A 17,322-nucleotide genomic window follows, 5' to 3' on the forward strand; every position below is an offset into this window, starting at 1 on the left:
TATACAGTGGACACGCGCTACCCGAAACTCGCATAAACGAAAACGTCTCTTATACGAAACCACGCGAAAAAATTAGTACCCTTCCACTTTGTGAAGAAGGATGACCTGCGAAGCTGGACGCAGCCCACGGAGTGCGCGAAAGAAAACAGGTTTTTTCGTAATTTGCGATTCAGCATACTTTGTAGCCAATTCACTGAATGAAACTTGGACCCGAGGGACAGTTTCGCGCACAAACTGGGAGCTGTCTATTTTACTTCCGCTTCGTAGGTATCTTACTGTTTGTGTAAAACCAACCCAAACCGGTCGATCCCTGTGAGCACACCGGACAACCCGCGTTGGGCCGTTTGACTTCCACGTTTAAACCTCCCGCTACCACAACGGAAATGTCATCAGTAAGGGCATGACACCTATAGCTTCACGTGCACGCCCTAACCCCCCTCGACCCTGCACGCCGACGACCGGTTATGTGCGCGGGCTTTGAAGAGAAAGAAACCGTAGAAAATGTCGCTCTAAAAGCCCATTAAGTTGAACACATAATATTGCCCCACGTCGGCGTTCCAAGCCGGCAAGTTGGCACTGTTCCGGGAGGGATTCGGAGCTACTCGAGGAGCTGGAACTAGTAGACATAACGGCGGCAGCAGCGGCTTCCTATTGTTTTTGCGCCTATTCGCGCTTCTGTTCGGGCCGACGCTTCTTCCATTCCCGCTCTTCCTCCAAGCGAACGACACGCGTCCGTCCCATAGCGAGTTAAAGCTGGAAGGTATCGAGCTTTATCCCATCGGATATACATGAGATTGTCCGTTTCCCTCCCCCGTCATAGAAATTTTACTGTCTGTGTAACACACCAACCCAGTCCGAAACCACTCGATTGCGGAGGACAGCTCGCAGGACGCATTGAGCCATGAGACTTTCTCGTTTAAATCTCGAACCAGCACAACGGACATTATCGGCAGCCGCATGGAACCCAGCTGTGCGTGTACGCCCCACTTCTGCACCCCCCCCCCCCCGCCACCCGTGCACGCAAAAACCGGCAACCGATGATGGGCGCACGAAACACGAAATACACTAGCGAAAATGTCTCTCGGAAAGCCTTTCAAGTTAAAGAAGAATTATGGGTTCCCGCCGGCGTTCTAACTGGGCACGTGGCTCTTCAGTTCACACCTACTCGGCGAAGTAGAATTTGAGGCGCCCACGGCGGCGGCGGCTTTCGGTGATTTTTACGCCCATTCGCGCTTGTGTGTTCTCCGCAAGCATCTGCTAACGGCGCTACGGCCGCTCTCAGCCGACTGCGCAACTTGTGAAAGAGGCATTGGTGGCGGCGAAGGGAATACCGTTGGGATAACTTTTATGAAAGTTGGGTCGGCGGGTGCGAGCAAAAGCCCCGGAGCGGCCCCGAGCAAATCGGCTTCACTGGAATGAAAACAAGGGAGACTTGGGGGGTTAGATATATACTTCTTCGCAATAAAAAAATAAATTGGTTTGCAAAAAATCAGGCCTAAGTTGGGCTCGACAATTTTAACACTGTTTTGGGGGCAACATTGATCAACGAAACCGAAACTGGGCGCCATATCGTCTTTGTTACTGTGGCTATACACAATCCACTCCGACCCGATGGTCGCGCCGCGCTGTTCCACGTATCATCACGGACTCCACAAGAGCCATTAGAAAGCTAATTTGTGGCTGCATTCCCACAGAATCCAGGAAGATCCTATCAGCCGAACCCAATGATAGACATAGAATAGTATGGAGCCCAGCACTGGAACACCTTAAAGGAAACGAGAGAGCCGACTCCTTCGCCTGGCAAATCAACAGCCGCAGGGAAACGGACCACTCTTACACCCACCCCCCTTCATGTCGCTTAATTTAAGGCTTTTCATACAAAGACAAGCTAGAAAGACCATGCCCCAATCACATCAGGTGGTAGATGCCGAAGAAGCAAGAAATCCAGGCTGTCCCGCATGTTCCCAGACAGATATAACGAAGACTGCTAAAATGCAAATTAACAGCAGGCTTCATTTTCTTGCCATCCTCAGTTTTTTTTTTTGCCTGTAAAAAAAAAAAAGTCTGGAACTACCCTATATTTAGGCAACAGAACACCTACCAAACCTCTAGAGAGTCGTGGGATTTAGCCCTTTAGCTCGGACCTTTTGACACAGCGCGAGCTGCTAGAGAGAGCCAAGGTGGAAGACTTTGCTACTGGAGTCCTGGGAATAGGATTTCACCTATAACTCTTTCCACATTACCTTCTCCCTATTTTGAAATAAAGTTTACTCTCTCTCTCTCTCTATCTCGCTACAGCCGCATACTTTTGCTGTTTACGCCCATTTGTACGTTGTTTAAATCCGGCATTGGCCCGTCGCTTTTTAAGTGCGTTTGAGTGCTTGACTCTCAACGTGCGTGCAATATGGAAGGAACAGCGGTACTTGGATTGGATTTGATTGGATTGGCTGCACTGACCGAGGTTGACCAGTGTCGCGTAGCTCCTGGAGAGCCATGCTGCGCAAGCGCGAGGACTGGATTGGATTGCATTGCATTGAATTGGCTTGGCTTGGATTGGATTGGCTTGGATTGGATTGGATTGACTTTGCATTGGATTGGATTTGGATTGGGTGATAACCAGCAGTAAGCATGATAATCAGGTAATGCTAGACAACCAGGAAAGCTAAGAATAACAAGCTGAACCTTCGCTCACGCTGTGTATATCCTGGCATACCCGCTTGCCTTTCGAAGCCTCTGGGTTACGCCGCGGCGAAGGGAGCGTGACAGGCTACACCGTAACGCCGTGGCGATATGCTTGGTTCCAGCGAGCGAGCTAGGACGACAAGGCGAGCGCCTAAAGTGCTGTGCACTTAAAAAGAAGCAGCCGTTTTCTGTTTTCGACAATACCGCGTATGTCACGTGCCGTGGCGAGCATAAAAAGCCGCGTGGAAAGATAAGACACTTAAAAACTGTCAAATTATTAATAACTTTTGCTTTTAAGTAAGTACAAATTGTAGAAGTAATGCACAGGTAAGAACAAGTTTCTTTGATTTATTGTTATTTTAATTTACTGGAAATTAGCGTGAGTATAGGCTGCGAATTGGCGCCTCGTAAGAAAAACCGTGCGCACGCCTACCCGCATACGTGACACAAACCAGCACGTGAAACTGAAACATTATTGCCGTATACATCATGAGGGAAATTTCTTGCACGCACGCCTGCGCAGGTGGTGACCGTAGCGTCATTTTTTATATTTTTCACCTCAGGGAAGCTTTCACTCCTTGTACAGTCTACTAGGAACAAAAGCAACTGAAGTGCTGAATCGAAGACGCATTTTCGTTTAAAGGCGACGCAGAACAAAATTGACCGCTTATTTGCTCATTTCGCTGCAAAGATAGTCAAAAAGCGATCGTAGCTATGATCTAACCTAACCTAACCTAACCTAACCTAACCTAACACTAGTCTGCCGCCCCTGACACTTAAATACATCTCTTCTGTTTCCCGCCAACCTCTCACGCTCTCCCCCTCGTCCCACTCTTCCAACGATAAACACGGTAAAAGGTGTGTTCAAGTCAATTCAATTTTACCACGCTCCATGTTCGCACGCCATCTACTAGGACTTTTAGTTACTGTTGGACATCTTGGAATGCCTCCATGCAAGTAAATGCCTCCCTTCGCTTTCCCGCTCACCTCTCATGTTGTTCCTCTTGCGTCGCGCTCCTCCCAAGGTAAAGACGCCAAAGGTTTGCTTAAATCATTTTAAATTTCCCGCGTTCCACTGCTCCAAACCGGGTGTCTCGATGCGAACGCTGCCGTACGGCGAAGACGCGCGTTAATCGAGGCGCCCTACTTCAACGTTTATAGAATCGCGTTTCCCTACTCCACGTGCGTTGCAAGCAGAAAGTGGAACCTATCTAGTGGAACCTTGCGTAACTGTTGCCGGTTGATTTCTTAAAGTAGCGCCAGAAGCTATAGTGGCGCGGGCGACAGCAGGTGACGGCGGAGTGAATTCTTTTTCTGCAGTTTATGAAGTATTTAATTTCGCAAAAGTCAAGCATGTTTGATTTTTTTATAAAGGAACACTGCAAATATCACTTCTGTATTGATTTGTTGTCTCATATTTCCGTAATGTCTTCTTCTTCTTCAACAATGTTGACGAGTATGAACATTACGCCGGACATAGACGGGTAGATTTAGCTGTGACTATATAAGACTATTGCGCCGGCATTGTTTTGCTTTGGTCGGGTGGCTGAATCGAGTCACAGACAGACAGACGGACAGACAGACAGACAGACCAAAATGTCTGGGTTTAAGTAGCCCAAGAAAGACTATCGTCTTTAAAAATTTGCATAGCGACGTAGAGGCATGTCCACCTTCACGCGCCAAACCGCGGGTGTGCTGCTGAAGTAGGAGTCCGTCCCCACTGGAAAGCATGTGACGCGACATGCAATCTTACACGAGCGTCGTTCCTTGGGGTAACGTGATATCCAGGTGGCAGAGGTGGTGTTCGAACATTGGTTTTGCCTTTCTCGTCACCTTTTGTCAGGGTAGAACGGCAGTTTCTTCCAGGGTGTGCCTGGCGTTTCGAAAGGGGTAATGGTACCGGCGCTCACGCTTTCGAATATCGCACTTTGCTTAAACTCACACGCCTTATCGGGGCTGGAAGGGAACCAGACTCAAAGCTAGCCGACCAACAGCGGGAGCTCATAGTAAGGCAAGGAGTAAGGCTGTAGAGGTCAATTTTGACGGGGCTTCTTTTGAAGCCATAAAAGAACGAAGCAAAATACGCTTTGCGGAGACGCTTTAAAACCTGGGTGAGAAGAAACAAGTGACCAGAGTGCACAGCCGCATGTATCTTAAATCATGGGCTCTCCATGGTGAAGGAGGAACAGGCTGACGAAAAAGAACGAGGCAAACGAACAATCGGGGCCTTTAAAAAGGAAGTGAAGGAAGTCGAGTCGGCAATGTGGGGAGACAGGAGGCAAACAAAAAAGTCGTTAGAGGACCACAAAGCAGCGAAACGACGGATTCGTAACATTTTTTTTACATCACTAAAGACAGGGTGTTGTTTTCTTGAGACACGACCTGGCTGCTCCAGAACCGGGACCTGTGCAAACAAATGCCCGAACGGGATGAGGGTGGTTGAATATACGGAAAGTATCAAACACACAGCAATAAAATGTCCAATTATCCATAGAGCTCATAATTGAAAGGGGGTGGGATCCAACAAACTGAAGCACTGGGTTTAACCTTTACGGAAAGCATTAACTGGTAACAACAATTTTTTTACATGTCCATGTCCCCTTCCTCTTGCACCCCACTCCGTCCAGGATCTTATTATTTGCTCTCGATCCCCGAAGCGTACCATGTCGGTGACATTATGTCAGCGGACCAATCGGTTTTTCTCTAAGAAGAACCGTGTTTTATTTCTCTCTCTCTCTCTCTCGGTCTCTCTCTCCCTCTCTCTCGGTCTCTCTCTCTCTACCTCTCTCTATCTCACACACACACACGCACACACACATACACGCACCCGCACACGCGCGCAGACACACACATACACGCACCCGCACGCACACACACACACACACACACACACACACACACACACACACACACACACACACACACACACACACACACGCACGCACGCGCACGCACACGCGCATGCACACACGCACACACACGCACACGCACACGTCAGGGTTTCTGTCAAAGCCGTAAGTCTGCTACCTGATAGTTTTGCTGCATTGAACCGGCAGTGCCTAGTGCCAGTACTGCTTGCAATATAAATCCCGACACAACATCTGCATCATTTTTTTGTTTTTAGAACTCCGTTTACCCCAATAAGTTTTCAACCAGACGCGAGGGGTCAAGCTTCAAAATAAGATTCTGAAGAGATCTTATCCTATCCTTCGCATAAAGCGAAGCAACACCGGCGGCCTTAAATAATTGCTTTTTCAAATACGGGAACCGAGAAAACAAATTGCGAAAAGGAAATATAGAATTATACAAAATCCTAAGCACGTCACAGTGAGAGTTAGCACAGCACTTCCTTTCGGCAGCAGAAAACTGCTCTGTAAACACATCCTAATGGCAACTTTTCATGTCCAAGCCGACATTATATTTTTTATTGATCCCAACCGAATTCGAGATTACGTTCCCATTATAGATTCTTCTCTTCTTCGCGGGTTTTCTAATTTATGTTTTTTATTTAATATTTTATCATATGATCTTAGTCACAGAAATAATGCGTTGTAGGGGGAGTTGAGGGAGGGCACATTAATTGCCAAGTTACCGTTGTCCGCTTTCTTGGAGCTTTCTTAGACTATGGCGGGCTTTTTGTCTGATTTCGTTACGCTAAAAATTAAGTCGTGGCTTGTCATGCGATCACTTCTTTTGCCTGTTTCTTTTGTTTCTGATAGACACAACCTGCTACTAGACACCGATGATTTTTTCCTAATCCAGAACCCTTTAAACGCACTCAGAACAGTCGTGCCCCTGTAGAGGAGCAATTGCCATTACTTTTCTGTCCTCCTGTATCTAAAGAAATTCATAGAACCCCACCGAGGGGGTGAGAATTTCAGCGCCTGCATAATTAATTTAGAGGTAATTGTATACTTTCACACAAAACTTCTACACTTCCACAAACGTGCGTAGTGTTGGGTATAATGTGGACAACCGGGGTCAGGAGTACACGGTCTGTTCGTGCATCGTACATCACCGGCTGTTTTCCAGGCGATGACAACGCCAACCTCGTAGCCAACGTTGGCTCATCTGGAAGGGAGGAATCACTTATCATACAAATGACCAATTGCTACCTAGGGGGCCAGTCCCCTCGGTAGACACATCTGTTATGGTAGTTTGCCATTTCCATCTTCTATGATGACACGTGCCATCACACAGCGCTGAAATGAGTCCATTCCATCTCATAGGAAATTATGATACCGTTGAGGAAGTTCATTTTTGATACAAAAACGTACTTCCTACTTCGCGACACTCTAATGAGATGATTGAGTCGCATCCGCTGTAAAACTTCTTGAAAACGCAAATGCGAAAGTCTAGTTGGACCTTCTCTCGATCTGTAGATGATGATGTTCGGGTTTTTATGCTCCAAGGCCGACTAAGGGCAAAGAGCGCCAAAGGAAAGTTATTTCATGAGAATAAAATGACAGTAAATGTAGAGGATTACAGTAAAATTAAATGCTAAATGAAATAGCAGGAAAGAAAGATGACTGGTCTAAAGGGCCAGGTCCTCGAGATGTGTGATAAGAAATGAGAGGTAAAAATTTGACATAAGTGCGAAGCTTAAAAACGCGTTTGACGGAAAACATCTGCTCGTCTCCTAAAAAGTACAATGGACGTTGTAGAATATATTGTCTGTACAGTTGTGGGAAGTGTTTGCGGCGTCATGTGGGGTCAAGTGCCTTGCATTGAATGAGTATGTTGATTACGGAAAGACCCGCTGCACAGGGGTCTTAATGATCAATTCCTATATCAGCATGCTGTGAAATCCACAGCCAGTAATAGGCACATAATTAAATGTAACCGTGAACCCTCGTGAGAGATGTAAATTTCGAAATACTTTCGACATACTCCCTGTGTGCAAGGCATTCGGGAAATAATGAAAAGAGGGTGTGTGGGAAGGTGGCTGTCCGAAATGTTTGCCGGGACGCACATAGTACGGGAGGCTAGCGTTGATTGCGATTCGTTATCCGGGTCATACGTCGGTGCGTTGGGCTTAGACATAAAAGTACAATACATGAAGTCTGCCAAGGTGCCAAAGCAGCTTAAAGAGAGAAAGACTGGTTGCAAAATCCTGGAATTCCAATATCATAAGAAGAAAGCTTAGCGAATATTTTACACGAAGTAAAGTTTTTAATCGATGACGTAAAAGACGTACATGATAAGAGGACTAAAGGACACTCTTAAATCGTGTATTCGGTGGCGACCATTTTGATCCAAGGTGGCATTTCACAAGATTCTTCTGAAACCTTGTTCAATGCGCAACACACAGACGGCAGCAATCGTCATCGTTGAATATAGGATGGGTAGTAAAGCGTCGCATGATACTTGATAACTTTTATGTAACCTGTCGGGAGAGGGATCAGCCATGTATAAAGGTTCTGCAGCCTCTTATTTGACACTTAATGTTAAGTTTAAATTTGCGGTAATATTTTGGTGAGCTTGCTTTACCTTTCTTGTGAACAAACATTTTTGAAGAAAAAATATGAGTAAAAAATCTTATTGTCGGCATTGTGTTCCCATGATGCTTTTCATGCTAAAGTGGAACCTCGATAATATGACTTTCACGGGACAGCGCAAAAGCGTCGTATGACCGGGGGTCGTATGACTGGGCTGCTGGTATATTCCGGCCTAATAGACGGTCTCACGTGACAGGTGGGCTAACAACTTATTTAAACTGCTAAAATTAGCGCGTACCCCCGGGATTTGCGAACCTTTAGAGCAAATCCAATGTTAAAAACAAAAAAAAGAAACTCCTATTTTCTGCACCTCTCCGCTTCCCCGGCGTGTGAGCTAGCCCGCCAGCCACGCGCTGTGGGCTACGCGACCCCGTGCCGCCGCTCGAGAGATAAGGTCGACGTGGTCGAGCAAATCGACAGTGGAAACGGCGATTGTGAAACTGCTAAGTCCAAGCGAAACGAACCACAGTACGAGACGGCGATGGAAATAAGGCGGCACAGAAATGAGAGGAGCGACATTGAAAGACACTGATAATCAAAAAGCAGAGAGAGAGGGAGAGAGGAAGTCGTGAAAAACAAGAAACTTTGATAGAGCCTGGGAGGAAAGCAGGTGCTCAGTCATTGCCGTGGGTTTGCGTCGTATGTGTTTTCACGTTCGGCGGCGGCTCGATAGGAGGTTCAAACTTACGGTCCGCCAGCCACCTGAACTTTGACTTCTAGCGGGTGGCGCATTGGCGTACTGCTGCCGCGTTGGGCCGTCGAAGGTTATCTACCACCTGCTTTCTTGCGTCTGTTCAGCAAGTGGTCTGGCCTGCCTGCAGACTTTGCACATCAAGCAGCGACAAACGGCCGTTGAGAATAAAAAAAGGTCGAGACCTGGCGGGGAAGTGTTGTAAAAATGGGAAAAACACCAGTTTATCCGCGCCAGTGTCCATCGTATGAAGCGAACCGCGTGAACCCCAGCGACGTAGCATCGGGGTTTTTGTGTATTGTTTCTATGGGGAGTTTGCCGGGACCGTGGTGATACGTCGTAAGAAGCGGGTCGTCGTAAGTGCGGGGGACTTATCCTGCAAAATCACGATCCAACGCTGTCCGCTCTAATCCTGATGGGCGAGTTCCGAAAAGCTGCATCCGCTCATCAAACAAAGAGAACAAAAAATACTGACATTTCATCGGGCGGATCCTGTTACATGAATCTTCCAATTTTTCCTCCCAGATCTTGCACTGATCCTTGCCTCCCTCCATTCTACATTCCGCTATCATGAATGCTGCATGCATTATCATCCATTTGTGCAATAAACCATTTATATAACTTACGCTCAAAGTATTGTTGGAGGTACAACCTATATAGGGCCGAAGCACATCTTCTCCCGGACGAACGGAGGAACCGTAGTAGGAAGAACAAATTTCCCCGCCGTTGTTTTGCTTTCACGCACCACGCCACGTGCTGAAACAAAGCTAAATTATAAGTCAGAATTCAAGAGAAAGGTTCCGCTGAATTATTTATTTCGATAACACTTCCGACTAGTGACGTTTGCGGAATAAAGATAATCAGTATCTAAGCCTTGTGGATACCGCTTACTGTATCGCTGTACGAGCAGTCGGCCATCTACTCTTCTGAACCAGGCGACAACACTGGATCAGGTCTACAGTGCACGAGGAATCCCAGGAGGGAGCAATGACGCTCATTTCTTACTTTTCGCCAGGCACACGAGCCAGCAAAGCGCTCGGCGTGTTCGCCGGGGATTAGCCGTCCTTTATACCGGGACGCCTGTAGAGTCTTGCATCGCAGGCTTGCGGGGTTTGTACAGGAAACGCTGCAGGGGCTTTCCTGTGTGGCCATCTTTCGTTCCGTGGTCGGGCGAGAAGAGTAAAAGTGCGTTCGCATTGAATAAAGTGCCTCCGCTGCTTAATGCGTTACGACGGCCGCACACCGGCTCCGAATCCAAAGGATCGGTGCGCCCAATCCTTCTTCCCGACATCTACTTTTGCTCTTTTGCGACGAAGCTGTCTATGTCACTTTCGCCAGCATCTTTCATGCCCTTGTTGCAGACAGCAAAAAAAAAAATCAAGAAAAAATATCGTTCTCGCCTGGAACCAGGTGATAGTACTAAAAGGTTTCCTTGCAGTAAAGAACACTGAAAAAATGCCGTCTGATGCTTCAATCGCATTTCAAGCGTCCTTTTAACAGATCACCGTAAGTGACAAACTGCGTAACGACTGCTATTGCGTGACCCAACCGCTTGAACTATAGCGCAGTAGGATGGCGATGTGTCTTCACTAGACACATTCGTCCAACAGTCAACGGAAATAAGGTAACACAAGAATACAGGTAGCGCTAACCATCCCCTGTTGTGAATTGAAACGACAGTCACGAACTACTGAGATCAGAATCGGTGTTTCATGTAGCGTTTAGGGGCTTCGTGGGCGCGTGTTGTGTCCTATCGGAATTAACCTCGTGCGACGTTCCGATCGAAAGACTCCAATTGAAATATAGCAAATTTCAAAGTGTCGGCATTGTCATAATAAGTACAATTGAAGGGTTTGTCGTCATCATAAGCGCTGCCTGGTCCAGATCGAGGTTGTGTCACCCCACAGCTTCGCTGACCCATCGTTGCATCCCAGGTCAATGTAAGTGATTTTAAATCCTCATTTGTCTCATAAAGCCCTGCGTGATCTCTAAGCTTCCTTAGTTGGAGCTTACTATTCTAACACATTTGACCTACTCTGAATTCATAGATTACGGACAACTCGCACCAGTATTATGTGCGGTGTGCAAGTGGTGCCGGACGCACATGGTTGCGCCATTTTTCCGTGCGCACCTTATGAACACTTGGTCAATGGGTGGGTATTCGCGTTTTTACATTCTTAAAGGCGTGTCTGCTCATCGATTACAAGTGGAAACGTCCGTCCTCAGCATTGATCGTATCAACCGAAATGCCAAAAAGCCTACAGTGGGTTAACACATTTCCCGTGGCAGAGCTAATCGGTTGTGCCCTGGCAGTCCTGAAAATAACGGCAGCGTCGATCCCTCGCACGTCAACAGGTGCGCCTGCGAGCATATATTTATGCATCGTTAATCTTGGCCCGAGTCAGGCCCTCGTTTATGACGTAACGCACATTTTAGCCGCCTGTCGCACAATCGTAAAACTTTCGCGCCGACTGCATCGACGGCTTGAAATGAAAATGATCAATGGAAAGCGACCGTTGCTTAGGCGTTTACTGCGCTTGTGTTGTTCATATACGCACACTTGTTTTGACGACTTGCTGACACATGACTTGATAGCTTACAAGAAGCAGAGTGCATATGCGCATGCGTTGTTCGCAACGCATTTGTTCTCTCTCCGGTAGTTGCTGCCTGTTTTTTTTTTATTTCTCTGTCTCCAACATCCTAACTTTCGAAGTAATATTGTGTAGTTGCCTCTTTTGCTTTTTTCTGGGTGGTTCTCATTTATGCCTCGATCGGGACACGAGTTGGGAAAAATCTATGCTGCTTTTTCTGCCTTTGCTGATAAAACCTGTCGGCACAGTGATATATTTTTTTCTTTTTCTGTTCACTAATTGGCAGTATGTCACGACTTGTTTGCAAACTGAATGCACACAAATCAAACGTGACTGTTTTGTCATTGCTGACCACACTCAGGTCATATATTGTTGAAAAATGTAAATCACGAGTAACATTTTAACATACGAATATGCATTAGGCACAGCGAAAATACGATTACTTTTGTATTTTTATGAACGAGTTCGGATTTTCCTTCTCGGTTATAGAGCTTTCTGAGACGTGGTGCACGGATCATGATACGGTACATTTGAACGGATGCTGTGCCGTTTCTTTAAACAGGAATTCGAAAAGGGGTGGCGTCGTTTGCATGTTTATGAAACTGGGCTTTACCTGCAACTTCCGCGATGTTTTCTTGGTCCACAAAAGACATTGATCTAATTTGTGCAAAATGCGACAATTTTGTGCTTTCTGCAGTGTGCAGGCTATTTGATGGTAATTCGAGCCAAGTCTTCGGGTGTCTAGATGCTATTTTATTATTCGTCACCGCAAATCAATACTCTTTAATTTTAGGCGAGGACATAAACGTTGATATGTTGATAAGAAGTCCTAAACAGACTGAATTATCTGGCATTCTCGCTTCCCATTTTTTGTCCAACGTAATAACCAGCCCTACACGAGTCACCGCAACTACTAAAACTTATAGAACTTTGTATTACCAATCTATCGCATAATTACATATTTGCTGGTACCAATAATATGACACTTAGCGACCATTTGCCTATCTATTTGGCAAGTAATACGTAAAATATGGCAAAAGAAGTCCCCGTGAAAAACCAAGATATCAACGCGATTACACTGTCGCAGTTCCGAGATGAACTCGCCACTACTAGTTTTGAGGTTATTTGTGCTCTTCGGCTCATACCGCAAATAAACATTTCATTGAAATTTTTCATCTGTATATAAAAAATTCCCCGCATTTCCCTGAGGGGAAGAATGTGAAAGTGCGAATGCACGAGTTAAATTTGCGCGGTTCGATAATGTTCGCGAAAGAGAGATCACACACACACACACAACTACAAAGAAAGAAAGATGCATTTATTCACAGACACCTATTTGTGTTGTCGTTGTACTTGATTGCTAGAGCGGATCTCAGCTTTGAAATTTCGTGTCAGTACTCCTTTAAGCAGGTGCATTAGCCCTTCTCACGCCCGATTCTTGGCCAATCCCCCACGTGGGTAAGTGCCATGTCAGCGGCCAGGCAGCGCGCGCCCATCTCCCCCCGTTGCCAAGGAAGACGATGAGATTCCTGGCCAATCCCCCACGTGGGTATGTGCCATGTCAGCGGCCAGGCTGCGCGCGCCCATCTCCACGTGCGCGGACATCGCCGGTGGACGCAGGTTCAGGGTCGCTTAAGAAGTGCATTCGCACTTAAAAAATACTTTCTGTACAAAACAATAACTCAGCCAGAATGAGCACGTAACCGTTGGGTACCGTTAGGTCTTTTAAAAATGACAAGTAAAAAAAAAAAGGCTATTCCAGGTGTTCTTGAAAAATCGCTATTACAGTGCACTGAAAGCGTTCAAGGCCCACAGAAAGAGTCTTGCGAAAATGTTAAAGCAAGCCAAACACGACTAATACTATACTATTTTCAATGGCATCATAGATACCAAGCAAATGTGGAAAATACAAAACAAAATTATATCTTCAAGTAAACGAGCACCCGGTGTCGACGAAATTACCTTTGATAAGCATATAATTAAAGGAAAAGCATTAGCCAATAAATTCAATGGCTAATTTACTTCTACAGTACTTACGACGAAAATGCGCTACGTTACTTGCCATTGCCTGTAGCCCCGTCGATATCTATTACCCAGTGTTGTACAGAACGGCGTTCCAAGTAACGGCGTTCCTGGAACTAGTTCCTTTTGGGAGGAACGGAGGAACGTTACCGTTCCATTAAGAGTTGGTGGAACTCTAACGGTAACTCGTTACGTTTACGAAGGAACGGCAGAGGGAACGGCGTTCCTTCTGTAAACGTTACATCGCTAGGATTTGGCTGTTTTTTGATGCCAAGGCTTTAGGGCGCTGAAGCTAGAACAAAAAGGCGCAATCCTCCACTGGGTTTCTCTTTGTATAAGCTGCCCAATTTGCCCGCCCTTCTTCGGAGCGCGCTTCCTCGAAGGTCAAAGGCAGAAGAATAACTACACATCGGGCTGCAGACTGTCGGGCAGGCTGCACCGGGTGCACACGGCCTGGTCGCCCCGTCGGCTGCAGATGCGCATGAGACAGGTGTTCCGGCGCCCCTTTGATTCGTCTTCTTCCACGAACTCTTCTTTTGTGCATAACAGTGGAACGCGTAAGCCGCTCAGCAGAAGACGCGACTGTACCGTGTTCATCGCACACATGTTATCCAGAGTACAGGCAGCCGTGCCAGTCGAAGGGGCCGTACGAGACTTCTCTGCTGTCTGCCAATGGACATCAGGTTCGCCGGCGTTGCGCTCACCACGTGTAAATACAAGGCGTGAAGCTCTTAGCCTCAGATTCTTTAAATATTGCCGCTGCCGCCCAAAGCGATGCGAGAGCTATCTGATCTCATGCGGAACAGCAACCACCCCTGAGAGCTGGAAGCCGAATCTGACCTCGGACGTTCGATCGCCCTACGGCACGGACATTGCGCTCGAACGCGCCGCCGTAAACTTCGTCCCGCAACGAGCGGACCATCGGTTTCGTAATGTGTCCACTTCCAGGTTTGCTCTGACGATTGGTTTTCGAATTTTGCTCGGAGTTATGCCGCCACCTTTCCTTCAGATCAGAGCAGTGCGACCACTGTGGTGTGTTACCGACCGGTTCCGACCAGTGCTTCAGGCGGGCACTGATAGCGAGCCGAGTAGCGTATACTCACGTAGGGTTACCAACCGTCCCGGATTACGCGGGACTATGCCGACTTTTCATACAACGTCCCGGGTAACGCGCCGTTCCTCTCAGGACAGCTGCATGTCCCGGATATGTTCCGGACCGTCTAGTTAGGACTTATTTTGCAATCCAAAGCACGTTCAACAAGTCGCGTCACGCTCCGGAACACAAAGGTAGCGCGAGCATGTCCAGGCAGAGCTTCAGGTAAAGCTGAACTTCGCTTGAAGCGCGACAACATTTACAAGTACATTCTCCAGCAAGAGAAATTATTGCGAGTGTCATGTAGTCAGATGAAGTACACTTCAAGGAGCCGCCACAATAAAGAAAAAAAAGATTTCCCTGGAAAATACCGGCATAAAAACTTGATTACCCCTCCCCCCCCCCCCCCCCCCCCCCGGGTCCTGGCTTCGGTAACCCTAAGCTGGTGACTGTTGCCGGGCACAGAGTTCCTCCATTCAGACAACGAGAAGGCGGAGGCCAAACTTAAACACCGTAGCGTAAAGTTACAGCAAACAAGGCTGCGGCAAAAAAGGCAACCATGAACTCGGCGAATTCACGCTCTGAGGCTCTGTTGTTGACGCACTGGCTCCGATGCTCGCGCATGCGAGAATTTAGGGAGAAAACCGCAACAGTCAAAGTTATGCGCACGGCACCATAGAGTGTTTCAACGGCGGTCAGACAGAAAAAGTTAAAGCTGTTCCGCTCAATGTGCAAGCTATCGGAAGTGCAGAGCAGTGATTCGCCATAATGGGCTGCAGCGTATCCGTTCACTGCTGCCACCCACTGAATTTCAAATTTCGAGCCTTCGCAGTGCTCGCGCGCCCCCTGCCTGAAACTGCTCCAGCGGGAGTTCTGTTCTTTTTGCGCTTGCTTTAATTTCGTATGCTGGAGCTGCATTGCGTCATTTCGAACGCGGAATTTTTTTCTTGCGCGGCTGGAGCCTTTCTGCGTCATTTGGAACGCGCCATTTTTTTCTTGCGTGGCTGGAGCCTTTCTGCGACATTTCGAACGCGCCATTATTTTCTTGCACAGCTGGAGCCTTGCTGCGGCCTTTCGAAAGCGGCATTTTCTTTTTCTTGCGCGGCTGGAGCCTTTCTGTGTAAATTCGAACGCTTTATTTCTTTCTTGCGTGGCCGCTTTTTTCGCTTACTATCGTAAAAATCAATCCAACGAGCGTTCCTAACTAAATGAACGTGGGGGCTGAAGGTGATATGCGCAGATTTTGCCTGAAATGTACCTGCACTTTTCTTTGCGCTACATAACGGGGAGATGTATGACAAGCGCCAGCAGTTCGCGACGTTTGAACGGTTATGACTATTTAAACTGCGGGGTCATCGAAGCCTCTGCGTGACTCCCTGACGCCGGTACAGAAGGCTCTACTTAGGTCCGTTATCTCCCTGCGCCACCTGATTCCGGCAGTCGCACCGACCGTTAGCGAGATAAAACGAAAAGGCAAGCCCATAAAGTGCTCTGCACTTAATATACACGAAACAACCACTGTCCGTGGAGAGTGCGGGTTGTATGCTAGCACACGCCTATAAGAGCATGCGGAGGCACTTTGCTGAGCCTGATGGACTGAGCCTCAAGTACAACACTTATCCGCACTCAAGTACAACTTATCCTCAAGTACAACACGGCAGCACTTTCAATAGCTTTGGTGGTAGGGCTCTTCAACATTGCCAACAAGGTGTTGTCGAAAAAAATGGGTTCGTCTGAATGACAGAAACATCGAGCTGCAACACTTGCTGAGTTCGAACAAATGACCCTACTAAGTTGCGAATATGTATTCTGGACATTCTTTTCTCACCCACACTGTAATATTGAATCAGCAATCATTAAACGCCTATGCATTGTTCCTGTCGATGTGGTTTCTAGTACAAGACATTTATGTTCGTGCACGTGAGTAACTTTTTATTTGCACATCTGCAGCGCAGTATCCTGACTGCGTCTTTGAAGACCCAAGTGGAATACGCCATATGTGTCGCACTTGTGATATACGAGCACCACGCTTGCAGTTAAAAATCTGTCGGGTGCTCCCTGAAAAAAAACAAATCCTCTAGGAGCATTTCATTGAATTTTTATCTCTAGATAATCTGCTGCCGGTGGTGTAGACATTCGAATAAGATACGTAGTGTTGCATATACGTAGTAATATACGTAGCAGTTGTGTAAGTGTGATGTGAGTGTTAAATTGCTGACTTCATTTCGTCTGAAGATTATCTGGCGCCACATTTTAATTAAAGAAATCAAATGTAACGTTAATGTAACGAGACGTTACAATGTTCCAAGTATAATTGGAACGCGTTCCTTTCTCAATATAAGAACTTGAAACGGGAACTCCTTTCAAAACTGGAAAGCAACGAGGAACTATTCGTTCCTATTTTAGAGGAACGCGTACAACACTGCTATTACCCATACGGAACAAACTGAGATAGCAAACTTTTTTATGAAACTTAAAAAAGTAAAAGTGAAGACACTGACGGCAGAAAAATGGAACCGGCTATTTTTGCTATTGATTTATTAGTGCCCTATCTGATGCATATATATATATATATATATATATATATATATATATATATATATATATATATATATATATATATATATATATATATATATATATATATATATATTTTTTTTTTTTTTTCGCTTATTTATCAATGAATCAAAGAAACGTGACAAGCACACGTCATTCGGCCCTATTATATATTTCGAAAAAAGCCGA

General features: G+C 46.5%; 1 protein-coding gene across 1 annotated transcript in view; it reads right to left on the minus strand.

The window, feature by feature from the left end:
- LOC144159330 (bombesin receptor subtype-3-like) overlaps positions 1-17,322 on the minus strand; it is a 75,608-nt gene that overhangs the window by 11,018 nt on the left and 47,268 nt on the right. The gene's annotated exons all lie outside the window — the stretch shown is intronic.

This window comes from Haemaphysalis longicornis, unplaced genomic scaffold (genome assembly GCF_048455015.1).
Source record: "Haemaphysalis longicornis isolate Haplotype H1 unplaced genomic scaffold, Haemaphysalis longicornis Haplotype H1 scaffold_1, whole genome shotgun sequence".
Taxonomy (NCBI): Eukaryota; Metazoa; Arthropoda; class Arachnida; order Ixodida; family Ixodidae; genus Haemaphysalis; species Haemaphysalis longicornis.